The 12595-nt window shown below is 39.4% G+C and overlaps 1 protein-coding gene, 1 long non-coding RNA gene and 2 other non-coding genes across 4 annotated transcripts in view; 2 read left to right on the plus strand and 2 right to left on the minus strand.

Annotated features, from left to right (window-relative positions):
* Positions 1–12595, minus strand: part of LOC134670120 (uncharacterized) — a 381632-nt gene that overhangs the window by 231838 nt on the left and 137199 nt on the right. The window lies entirely within an intron of this gene.
* The window catches only part of LOC134670082 (matrix metalloproteinase-2-like), a 218612-nt gene that overhangs the window by 74438 nt on the left and 131579 nt on the right, over positions 1–12595 (plus strand). The window lies entirely within an intron of this gene.
* Trnar-ccu (transfer RNA arginine (anticodon CCU)) lies at positions 1286–1358 on the minus strand. Its single transcript has one exon. It is a non-coding gene; the product is annotated as a tRNA-Arg (tRNA).
* On the plus strand, positions 2708–2780 carry Trnak-uuu (transfer RNA lysine (anticodon UUU)). The gene has a single exon. It is a non-coding gene; the product is annotated as a tRNA-Lys (tRNA).

The raw sequence follows: 12595 nt of genomic DNA on the forward strand, positions 1-12595 counted from the left end.
TATTTCCCAGTTCAATATGGACTCGGATCGGATCGGACACGTGCCCCGCTCCAAATAAATATTTTGATTTAGCCTTTATCGAACATTGACACGCATGTTTTAAAATGATTAACTCAACGTTAGAGACTGCCTTGTCAATAACAATCAATTAAATTATTAAAATACGACAGAATGTACACGACATATAAAACGACAAGAAGATCGGGAGAAAATCCTGCATAATCTGACCTATTTCTTAATTATTTTGGGCCATACAAAATGTACCTAATACCATGACTATACTACGCATTATGTACAATTAGACTCATGCATTTTATGTACATTATGTAGCTGAAATCTTCGTACTCGAAATAAGTTTCACCGCAGCCGTTTCGAACTCGCCCCACAATTTCCCGAATTGCCTCCAAAAAGTAGATGAGCGGTACAGTGAAACAATTTTCTCGCCCCTATCACACACAAGTATGGCCGGTCCACTCATAAAACAGATGACGAGCTTGTATTAATTGTCCCCCCTCGCCGTCCCCCCCTCTCACCCCCGACCGCAGGAACTGGGTCGCCGTTTTCAATATTGAAGGCATTTCACAATTTCTATTGGTCTTTATTGCGACTGTACGACGTAATAAAGCATATTATATGCGTGCTCGTGTCCTATTCCTTTATATTATATCCAAGTGTGTTTGCTTAGAATTTTAAATAATCTACTAACGTTTGCTGTTAGAGTAGAGCACGACTAAACATTCTTGGAGGGCGATGGCGCCATTTATCTAATGTGACTAATGTCAGCCTGATTCGAACTTTAAGATACATCAAATATTACGACTAGGTACGATATGGATTAGATATGTCAGTGTCTAAGTTACGTTTTTGTTTGAAGACAAATTAATATTAAATATTTAATTATTTACTCACATAAATTCTTAAATAAACCAAAGCTAAACTAAATTTCAAACAAATGTCCATGAATACCTACAGTGTAGTATATGTAGATACTGGCATCAATTTGCTAATATATTATTATCTTCCAAATAATTGTCAGGACTAGCAGAAATAAATGGTTGTAAACGATTTGTCGAATAGGAGCAGGGTACAGACAGCGGGCACATTATCGGATAAACAGCCGAAAATTCCAGTGACGGCCGCGCTTTCACGAAAAACAAACAAAAAGCAATTTTCCGGCGTATCACGTTACAATTGGTGTTTGCTGTGAGTTTATTTCTTTCAAGCATTCATCACTCGACAATTCTTTTAAAAAAATAATCGGATTCTAATAAAACAAAAGTTCGCGTACCCCTGGTGGGACTCGAACCCACAATCCCCGGCTTAGGAGGCCGATGCCTTATCCATTAGGCCACAGGGGCTCGAGATAATCGACTGAAATAACTGATAAAGTGCTTACAGTGGTCAAAGAGTAACGATAGTGAAATGTTTGTAGAGGGTTACATTGATGCTGATTAGTATAAACAAAACCTTACTATTGGATTCAAAACAATTGTTATGTTTACTTTTTCTTTGAGCCTCAGGAAAGAAAATATAATATTAGGCGCTTAATTCTTCTAACTAAACATCTCAAGGCGCATGATTTGAACAAGAAAGTGGTTTACATTTAGGTATATGTATTTTATGTTACGTCTTAGGGCCAGTTGCACCAACCACATTTGACAGACTGATCAACGTCAGCCGGCGCGCCCCGGCGCTTTACTATGAAACTTTCCATACATAAAAATTTAGCGAACTTTTTAACGATACGAACAGTTTGGTACAACCGACCCTTAGTCTAAGTATATCACTTATATCAGTCAAGATAATACCTATTTTAGTGGCACATTAGTGCCACATCCGCATGCAACGCCAGACCGAGTTACTATTAATTGATCCATACATAAATTTAATTTTAATTATCTTTTTAATCATTTAAAACGTATTTTTTTAATAAAACAAATTAATTAAAATAACTAAGTAAAAAAAATATTAGTTATAATGTGGTATAGTCACCAATACCTACCTAACGAAATCAATCGGACCGTATGTTTGTTTGCGGTCATCCTATATTAAATAAACATTTCAGTTATATATAAGTATATTAAAATAATATAAAGAAAAAACAAAAAGTGTAAAGAATAGCGAATATTGCGCAAAACTCTGCGTAGAGGGTGCCACTAGCGCAAACTGTAAATAAACCGCCTTGGCCCTTGATGCATTAGGTAATGTAATATTTGTACGTAACCAATAATCTGTGAAAACTTGTCAATAAACTAATTACGGCATAGTTACCACTACTAGGCAAAAAGTTACTCTAATGTCTATGGTTTACGGTTTGTGCTAGTGCTGCCTCTGGTGGCAGAACATTGCAGTATTTCTCCCTATTCGAAAGCAAGTAGTACAGTGAGCAACAATAGTTGCTAAACGGGCGAGATGTTCAAAATGATCTTAACGCGACTTTATTGTTAAAAGAATAAGAGCGCGTCAAGGTAATTTTGAATACCTCGCCCGCTTGGCAACTTCTGCTGCTGACTGTACTGTAAAAGTAATCGGTATTTTCATTCACAGTTGGACATCTCATGTAAAAAATGCATCCCAATATTTGTCCCTTTTATTTTGTAAAGTCTGAGAACGGCACCTTCTTATCTATAACGACAATGAAATACTCAGGAACAAAACGTCATAAGTCAACGGGCTTGTATTACGTATTTTCGGGGCATTATACATAGCCCGGATAGCTCAGTCGGTAGAGCATTGGACTTTTAATCCAAGGGTCCAGGGTTCAAGTCCCTGTTCGGGCGGCAAGTTTTTTTCTTATTTGTTATAGAATTTAAATATTTAAGTAGTTCAGATAATTTTTATATATTTTTAGATGTGTGTTTTTTTTTTAATTATTTTGTACATACTATTAATTGTCACTGTGACATGGTACGAAATGGCTCATAAATGAATTCTTGACGACTACCTACATGTTTTTTCATAATATACTTAATTCAATTCCAAATTTTTTTGAGAGGTTTACTTTTTTACCGACAAAAAAAGTTTAGTAAGTAATTGTATTTTTTTTTAAATTATGTGTGACGATAATTTATCGCCAGTATTACAATTACAACTCTGCCCAGATCCAGTTGATAAAAAAAAGTTTCGTAGATACATTGATGATGGCGTTAAAATTGTAAAACTTGTAAATTAATTACAATTTTGGCGCCAAAATCCCGGTGTGAGTTCATTAATTCATTATGCACAGGTACCTACCGAAATTGTTAATTTTCCGTGATGAGCTCATTTATTTTTGTATAGGAATCGTTCCTTTTAGAATTGTTAAATGTGTTAAATATCTGCAAAAAATACACCATTACAATTATAAGTGTAATAGGAAAGCAAGATTGCGCTTGTATCGGAAATCGCTGCCGCCGACTACTTCGATATAAATAGAATGGAAAATGCAGGCAATCGATACAAGGGGAACTGGGTTATAAAAGAATTTTTGTGGTAGCAGAATGTTGTAAAAGGTAATATATTATTAATAAAGGGGGTAACGTTGAGTACGGTACAAACGAAAGGGTACCTATTTTCATCACACTCTCTCATAAAGAGTGTTAGTTACATCAGGCGTGTCTCACTCCGCGATTTCGTCGCTTTGCTACAACAGGTAGCTAAAAGTACATCCGTTCGGCCCCAATTTTGGGGTTTGCCATAAGCCGCGCGTGGCGCTGTCGCCACCTAGCGGCCATATCTATGCTGATCGTGACAGACGCGTTTGAGAGTGAGTCTTCTGTACCTAGTACTATTATTTATTCTGTGGTTATATACACGTAGTCGCACAACAATGTATCATTTTCGCTAATTCGTCAATTTTTTTATTTTATTAAAAAGTTATTTAAAAAAATCGTGGGTGTAAAAATCAATGTGGGTCGTCAAATATTATCGCAAAAGGCAGATCAACCTTTGTGTTTATGTTAGTTATTTGTTATGGCTCCTCTACACGATGGGCCAGCGCCAGCCACTCCAAGGGACGTAGCCATGCGGTAGAATGAGATAGCAATATCAATTGCTCCCTCTAACGCATAAATGTGTCCCTTGGAGTGGCCGGCGTTGGCCCATCGTGTAGAGGAGCCATTACGGTTACCAATCGCAAGCGAGTCTTACTTACGCTATCGAACGAACGTAAAGTTGCTAACACACTATCGCACCGCACCAAGGTCATTGTGGGACGCACCCATAAGTAAAAGGGAGAAAGCGATATCTCTTTCTCCCTCTTACTTATGGGTGCGTCCCACAATGACCTTGGTGCGGTGCGATAGTGTGTTAGCAACTTAAAATGCGTCATCGAGATTCTTAGAAAAGATGCGTAGGTTAGGGTGTTATTCCATCTGTCCAATATCTTGGTCTAATTTAATTGCGTCTCACTCTCTAATTAAGCAAAATGAGAGACAAAATACACATTGGACAAAGAAATTGGTCAGGTGGAATACCACCCTAAAGTACAGCGTATTATAGTCGCACCAATAAAACTCTGCAGCGGATTTGATGGCCCACGCAGTGTAAGTGTTATTTATACGTCATAATTTCATAGAAGTTTGACGTTTAAAATGACACTTTCACTGCGTGGGCTATCAAAATCGCTGTAGACTTTTTACGGTCTAACTCTAATAGGTCTACCACTTATTCAATTACACAAACGGGTCTACCGCGATATAAACTATTTTTTTATAAACTAATTTCGGGTAGTTTAGTGTTGTTTTATTAATATCTCCGTTGACATTTGTTGGGACGTCAGTCTTTCCGTGACCACAGCTGGTGCAACTCAGCTGAAACGTCGGAATTAAAGGTAAAAACAATGAAATTATATCGCGGTAGACCCGTTTGTGTAATTGAATATGTGTACAAAACGCGAGAGTTTAAAGTGTTATAGGTCTACCACTTATCCCAAGCGGATGGTAAAGAAAATTTGCGGTGATTTCTTGTGGAAGCCCATATAACCATTCCAGTCGCAGAATCATCAAAGTGGTAACTAAATGTCAGATGTGTCGTAACAGAGTCCACACAATGTGTCTAGAATTGTTTCGAAACAAAGTGTCGTCGCCGTGTGTACACTTTTCCGTAACAAGGTGTCGACACATTTGTGTGCACTTTGCGTGCGGTTTGCGACTAAATCTGACAGCAAATTTGTGACAGCAAATGTCAATATAAAATACCTCTTGAAAACCAAGGTTTGTCAAAGTACTATTAGTGTCTCGTGTGCTCGTAAGTAATTCTAGTAAGTCATCATGGGCGATGCAAATGATAATAATCGACCAAAACCATATAAACATCCAACACCCGTCAACCTTTTACGGAAAAGTTTTTAAAGAAATGCAATAAGCTACTTAGGTCAGCCAACGAATGCTCCAAAAAGTTGTAGAGGGAAATGCTCGGAACACAATTTTTGACTCTGTAACTTGGTTTGGACAAGTTAGGAGGTGAACATATCAAAAGTCCCCGGCCGTAGCCCTTGAGCGGGGGGAAGAGAGGGGGCTTTGAAGGTCCCATTTTTCGGTTTTTCGATTATATCTCGGAAACTATGCATCTTAGCGACATGGCCACTTATACAAAATGAAAGTTAATTTAATTTGTTACAAGTTTATTCAGTCAATTTTTTCGATATGTTGAATAGTTTTTGAGTGAGTAAAGAGAAGACGGAGTACATGCATTGTAATTTCAGTAACACCAACAATAGCGCCAGTATCTTCTTACAAAACCATGTGTTGAAAAAGGTTTCCCACTTCAAATACCTCGGTTCTATTATCTGTGATGATGGGTCAATAGACATGGATGTTACCCATCGTATAAACACGGGGTGGATGAAGTGGAGAGAGCTCACGGGTGTGCTCTGTGATAGTAGAATGCCAGTAAGAATCAAGGGCAAAGTATATAAAGCAGCAGTGCGCCCAGCAATGACGTATGGGGCTGAATGCTGGCCACTCAAAAAGCAGCACGAAAATAAGATACACTGCGCTGAAATGAAAATGCTCAGATGGGCAGGCGGCGTTACGAGGCTTGACCATATCAAAAATAATTATATAAGAGGCAGTTTCAAGGTGAAACCTATCCCAGAAAAACTCATAGAGAGCCGATTAAGGTGGTATGGCCATGTGATGCGACGACCACCAGAACACATGACCAAAAAAGTCCTGGATATGGCTGTTGCAGCTCGGGGACCAGGGAGACCCCTGACAACCTGGATGGCAGTTGTAAGAAAAGATATGAAGAATGGAAATCTAAGACCAGAGACGACCCAGGACCGACCGGCCTGGCGACGCATGATTAGAAGGGCCGACCCCAAGTAAATGGGAAGGAGCCAGGCAAAAGAAGAGTTGAATAGTTTTTGAGATATCCGCTCTTGAAAGTTTATTTAGGGCTCTCAATTTTATCTTGATATATCTACATCGGTGAAGGTGCTAGGCCGTGTATGGTATCGTTTTCGTATAAATCTGGGTTGCTGAATCCATTTAGGGTATCACATTGACACCATTCCACAAAATTAAAAAAAATCTTTTTAGGGTTCCGTACCTCAAAAGCAAAAAACGGAATCCTTATAGGATCACTCGTGCGTCTGTATGTCTGTCCGTCTGAATACACAAAATAGTTCTTTACCTATAGATGACAGGAAAACCTATTAGAAATGTGTAGTCAAGCGCGAGTCGGACTTAATGTACGGAACCCTTAATACGCGAGTCCGGCTCGCACTTGGCCGGTTTTTTTTAAACTCCTCTTGACGCTTATCCGCTGAACCGATTTCGTTGAAATTTGGTATAGAAATAGTTTGCGTCCCGGAACAGGACATAGGATAGATCTTATAACCAAAATCATCTTTTGAAGGTGTGAAAAGTGGCGTGGAAATTTGTACGGGAAATCAATAACCGCTGAACCGATTTATATTAAATTTGGGATGGTCTACATCTTTGATTTAGTTAAAAATGATAAAAAAACATGACTTCAAACCTAAACTTAAACAGTATTAACTTCAAGAAGTCAATTCTGAATTCCCCCCTACACCTCATTTCACACCTTTAAAGGATGATTTTTGAGATAACTTATTATGTCCTGTCTCGGGACTCAAAATATATGTGTACTAAATTTAAATTAAAACTGTTCAGCAGTTTAAGCGTGAAGAGGAATTTAAAAGAAAGTATTTTAATAAGTTTATATGTTTTTACTTTGGAATGGTGTCAATGTGATACCATAACTAAATTTGGTACTGCGAATTTATACGAAAACGATACCAATCACGGCCTCGTAGCTTTACTGTTGTAGAAGTCAAAATAAAATTGAGAGCCCTAAATTCTTATTACTTGGCCAACCTTGTGTAGAAGGAAAAGGAAAAATAAAAGTCTTCGGCAGGAATATAAGACACAAATATAATTTTTTTTTGCGTTACTATTTCAATCATCAAATATAAACATACCTTGATTATATTATATTATTCTAGTGAGATCCTCATAGATAAACAAAAACATTTACTTAAAAAATTGCAAGGTCGAAATGTCACGGAACTTGTGAGAGTAGGTAATGTGAAAAATAAAAACTTTTATGACAAAAAAATCTGGACTCAATTTAAGAAGCATCCAATTGCGTCGAGGAATCATCTGTATTTTTGCTTGTTTCATTACCTCCTCGCTTCTTTTTTGTCCTTTGTATTCTGTAGCAATTTGTTAGATCTGAAAATAAACATAACTTGCGTCGTCACGGATGTTGATTTTTAGGTTTTAGGGAGTGCAGAATTCGAAAACGATGATCATTTTATAATCCAAGATGGCGGCTACGTATTTTGTCATAAAAGTCGTCATGAATATCGTTTTATAGGTTTTAGGAAGTGCCGATTTCGAAAATGATGACCAGTTTGGAATCCAAGATGTGTGCCGTGCACTTTGTCATAAAAGTCGTCATGGATATCGTTTTATAGGTTTTAGGGAGTGCAGAATTCGAAAATGATGACCATTTTGGATTCCAAGATGTCTGCCGTACACTTTGTCATATAAGCCGTCATAGATGTTGATTTATAGGTGTTAGGAAGAGCAGATTTCGAAAATGATGACCATGACCAATAAAACGACATCCATGTCGACTTTTAACATAGTGCATGGCCGCCATCTTGGATTCCAAAATAGTTATTATTTTCGAAATCTGCGCTCCCTAAAACCTATTAAACGACAGCCATGACGACTTTTATGACATACTGCATGGCCGCCATTTTGGATTCCAAAATGGTCATCATTTTCGAAATCAGGGCCCCCTAAAACCTATAAAACGACACCCATGACAACTTTTATGACATAGTGCATGGCCGCCAATTTGGATTCCAAAATGGTCATCATTTTCGAAATCAGGACCCCCTCAAACCTATAAAACGACACCCATGACAACTTTTATGACATAGTGCATGGCCGCCATTTTGGATTCCAAAATGGCCATCATTTTCGAAATCTGCGTCCCCTAAAACCTATAAAACGACATCCATGACGACTTTTATGACATAGTGCATGGCCGCCATTTTGGAATCCAAAATGGTCATCATTTTCTAAATCTGCGCCCCCCAAAACCTATAAAACGACACCCATGACGACTTTTATGACATAGTGCATGGTCGCCATTTTGGATTTCAAAATGGTCATCATTTTCTAAATCGGGTCCCCCTAAAACCTATAAAACGACATCCATGACGACTTTTATGACATAGTGCAAGGCCGCCATTTCGGAATCAAAAATGGTTATCATTTTCGAAATCTGCGCCCCCCAAAACCTATAAAACGACACCCATGACGACTTTAATGACATAGTGCATGGCCGCCATTCTGGATTCCAAAATGGTCATTATTTTCGAAACCGGGGCCCCCTAAAACCTATAAAACGACATCCATGACGACTTTTATGACATAGTGCATGGCCGCCAATTTGGATTCCAAAATGGTCATCATTTTCGAAATCAGGACCCCCTCAAAACCTATAAAATGACACCCATGACAACTTTTATGACATAGTGCATGGCCGCCATTTTGGATTCCAAAATGGCCATCATTTTCGAAATCTCTTCTCTTCCTCTTCCTTGTCGTATCCTCATGGCTGAGGGACGTGACGAATGTGGACACTTTTCACCAGCGCTCTCCAAGCCACTCTGTCTTGGGCCCAGTGCATGCTAGCCTGCAATGTGGCGTTTGTCTCTGACGTTATTCTGTCCGCCCAACGCGTGGCCATACGTCCACCCCTACGCTTCCTTGCCATACGGCCAGTAATAAGGAGCTTTTCCAGGCTATCTGGCCCTGCCCTGCTCAGATGGCCGAAGAAACCAAGTACACGTTGGGAGCAAACAGTGGAGAGCCTCGTTGTAATGTTAAGTTCGTCGAGAATTGATGCATTTGTACGGCGTTCAGTCCATGAGATCCGGAGCATTCTCCGCTAGCACCACATCTCGAACGCATCTATCCTGCGACGGGTTTCGGTTTTGATGGTCCAGGTTTCGGACGCGTATAAGAAGATCGAGAAAACAAGGGTCCGCATTAGTCTGATCTTTGTTTTGCGGTTTATGCTTCTGTTATCCCATATTTTCTCGAGTCTTTTCACCGCAGCTTTGGCCATCTGTGCTCTTCTAACTACCTCGAGTCTTTTCACCGCAGCTTTGGCCATCTGTGCTCTTCTAACTACCTCTGGGCCGCATTCCCCATCGTCACTTATTTGAGATCCCAGGTACACAAACTTGTGAACCACCTCCAGATCGTGCAACTCGTATGTTCTCTGCGCTTTACCAGGGCGGTCAATAAACATCAACTTTGTCTTACTTCTGTTGATTTTAAGACCATACTCATTGCTGACGAGCTCAATCCTTCGCAGCAACAGTGCAAGTTCGTTTTCAGAGGCACCTATTATAGTCGTGTCATCTGCAAAACGGAGGTAACTGATTTTTTGGCCACCAACCTGGATACCCCCCTCCCAGCCTTCCAATACCCTTCTCATTATGTGTTCACCGATGAGATTGAACAGCTGCGGTGACAGGATACAACCTTGCCGCACTCCTCGTTCAGCTCTAAAGGGTTGTGACACAGTGTCCTCTATCCACACTCTAGACTCGCTGCTCAAGTATAGGTTTTGCACAAGAAAGATTAGGTGCTGCGGTATCCCCATTTCGCCCATTACTCCGAACATTTTACCCCAGTTGATGCAATCAAAAGCCTTTGCGTAGTCAATCAAGCACATAGCCATAAAGACGTCGTGCCCTCTGCATTTACTGCTGGAGCAAATACTCAACGTGAGGCAATTGATTGATCAATTGCCTCACGTTGAGTATTTGCTCCCGAGTACCTCTACCCCTTACAAATCCTGCCTGCTCCCTGGATATTTACCTGGCAATATAGTTCTCTAGCCGCTTGTTCAGGATTCGCAAGAAGACTTTGCTGGCATGTGATATGAGCGATATGGTGCGGTAATTTTCACATTTGCGCGGAGAACCTTTCTTGTGCAGGGGTACTACTGTGGATTCGGTCCAGTCCTCGGGCCATACGCCTGTTCTCCAGACCTTCTCGCAGATCTTGTGCATGATTTTCCACCCTTCGACACCTATACTTTTCAGCATCTGTGCCGTTATGCCATCGCTACCGCAAGCATTGAGCTTCAGCATCTGAATAGCTGATTCGACCTCACTTAGAAGAATGTCTGGTTCCTTTTCTACGTAATCCCTTGGATTTGTGTCTTCCTTTCGAAATCTGCGTCCCCTAAAACCTATAAAACGACATCCATGACGACTTTTATGACATAGTGCATGGCCGCCATTTTGGAATTCAAAATGGTCATCATTTTCTAAATCTGCGCCCCCCAAAACCTATAAAACGACACCCATGACGACTTTTATGACAAAGTGCATGGTCGCCATTTTGGATTTCAAAATGGTCATCATTTTCTAAATCGGGGCCCCCTAAAACCTATAAAACGACATCCATGACGACTTTTATGACATAGTGCATGGCACTCGCTAAAACCTATAAATCGACACCCATCTCGACTTTTATGACAAAGTGTTTGGCTACCATCTGCGTGCAAGACATTTCTATTATTTTTACGTACAAAAATGGCCCCCTGTCAACTTCCAACCGAGATTTAATCGATAATTTATTCGATTAATATTCAGATTAATTCAATTTCAATCTATGTTAGGTCGACTAAACTAATCGCGATTAAAATTTGAGGATTAACTTTTTTTATGCCATTAATTAGTCGAATAAACAGTTAATCTATTAAGTCCCATCTCTGACCACGGCATTTTTACACTTTGAGAATATCTGAAAACAAATGAACACAAGGAGCCATTTTGCAAATCCAGTAACTTTGTTATTACTTTTGACAGCGCGTGTCATGTGTCTACACAGAGTCGACACAAAGTCGAAACATTTGCGACTACTTTGTGACTGCAATATTTCTCAGCCTTAAACCATATTTATACATCATAATTAACAAGTTTTGTAGTATGTAAAGCGTTATTTCTGTTATTTAAGTATAGTATACGCATCGAAGTACTAAAACTGCATCAAATAATATAGTTATGAACACAGGCACTGAGAAGTAAACAATTTCATTTCCGGCTAAACTAAAACAATGTGGTGGCGCGTTGATTATATTACACTTAGTTTATCAAATCACTCGAGCAGTTTAATTCCCCATAATAATTTAAGTCCTATTGTAATATAAATGCAAACAATATATATAATTACGTCTTGTAATCCGTTTTAGAGATGGCGTATTAATGTCACTTATTTTTATTTAACTATTTTTCCATCTGACAGTTTCCATTTGACACGAACAAAATGAACGAATGAACGAATGATTTTGGCATAAAGTAGTCGCAAACTCGTAACAATGTGTGCACACGGCGACCACACTTTATGTCACTTTGTGTCATGTGTCGACCCTTCCCCATTTCTGGTAACTGTGTCGACACGGCGACGACTCTGCGACTGGAATTGTGACCGAAACAGACGGTGTCGACACAAGATGTGTCTACACCGCGTCGTAACGGCGACTGGAAATGGTTGTATGGGAGGTAGCTTAGGTTGCTGACTTTTGGGACTACACCTAGTTTATATATTATTCATTGCTTAACATAATACAATTCAGCTTCATGCAGCCAACAACAACCCTCCAACCGGTCCGTAGATGACTACAAGATTTTCTTACCAACTGCCTCACTGCCGTATTCGAACTTCAAGATATTCACAAGAGACGACACGTACTAGATCCATTCTAGATACGTTATAGTTTAGATATCAACTAGTTCTCTTTTGCAGCGCAATTCGGGCAACCAATGTCACTTTTACGTTAGATAGAGTAAGATATCTATTAGATGTGAATTAGATCTCTAAGTCATATCCTATGAAAATCGTTCAAGAGTATCTCCAGAATCGCGCAAATGTCAAATTTGACAGGTTAGATCTTAAACATATCGTTATCGTATCTTGGTGATATCTAAAAGATGTCTAATATAGATGGTCAAGCAAATCTTGAATCTTGTCAGTAGTTGTCAGTTAAATTTTCTGTGAGACGCTATCCCTTCGCGCCTACATTTTTCAAATTTGCCGCCTTTTTCTACTGA

Source organism: Cydia fagiglandana, chromosome 13, assembly GCF_963556715.1.
Source record: "Cydia fagiglandana chromosome 13, ilCydFagi1.1, whole genome shotgun sequence".
Lineage (NCBI taxonomy): Eukaryota > Metazoa > Arthropoda > Insecta > Lepidoptera > Tortricidae > Cydia > Cydia fagiglandana.